The following is a 668-nucleotide window of genomic DNA, read 5'->3' as shown; positions in this document are numbered from 1 at the left end:
GAGACATTTTGCCAACAGAACAATACAATTTACACTTGTAATAAGAAAACACAATATTGAATTTACCTCATTTATCTCATTTACCTATTCAATTTAAGGATAAATACACTTAATTTAATTAATTTTTACTTATTTATAGATCGCTTTTCCAATGAAGAAAACACATGAAACTTTCTAGTTGTAAGATAACATGTGAAAAAGTACAGGAGGTGTTAATACTTTTGGGAAAAGGAAAGGAGTCTTATCAAAAATGACATGCAAGAAGAGAAGAGGCAGGCAAACAGGGAGAGAAAGGGATTAAAGGGTATTCTGCTGAGCCTCCCTGTCACTGGAACCTGTCCCCTCAGGGTTTGCATTTATGGAAGACGAGTAGGGCCACTGAAAACATAAATAAAGTTAACTGATTTTTTAATATTATTTCTGTATAAGAAAAAAGTCATAATTCTGACTTTAATCTCAGAATTCTCACTGAATTTTGAAAGCTAAAAATACATGTTAGCATGAAGCAGTAGCCATGTCTGTTTTTAAGACAAAAATAGCTCTCTCATTTTAATCACCTTCTTTTATTCCATTAATGAAATAGCTTCAACGGGGACCCCTTGGACATGTCAAAAGTCGCTTAATTCCATCTTTTTCCACCAATGTGTTACTGGTCCTCCCAAACAACT

Source organism: Cyprinodon variegatus, unplaced genomic scaffold (assembly GCF_000732505.1).
Source record: "Cyprinodon variegatus isolate N-32 unplaced genomic scaffold, C_variegatus-1.0 Scaffold682, whole genome shotgun sequence".
Taxonomy (NCBI): Eukaryota; Metazoa; Chordata; class Actinopteri; order Cyprinodontiformes; family Cyprinodontidae; genus Cyprinodon; species Cyprinodon variegatus.
Note: the sequence above shows the minus strand (reverse complement) of the source record.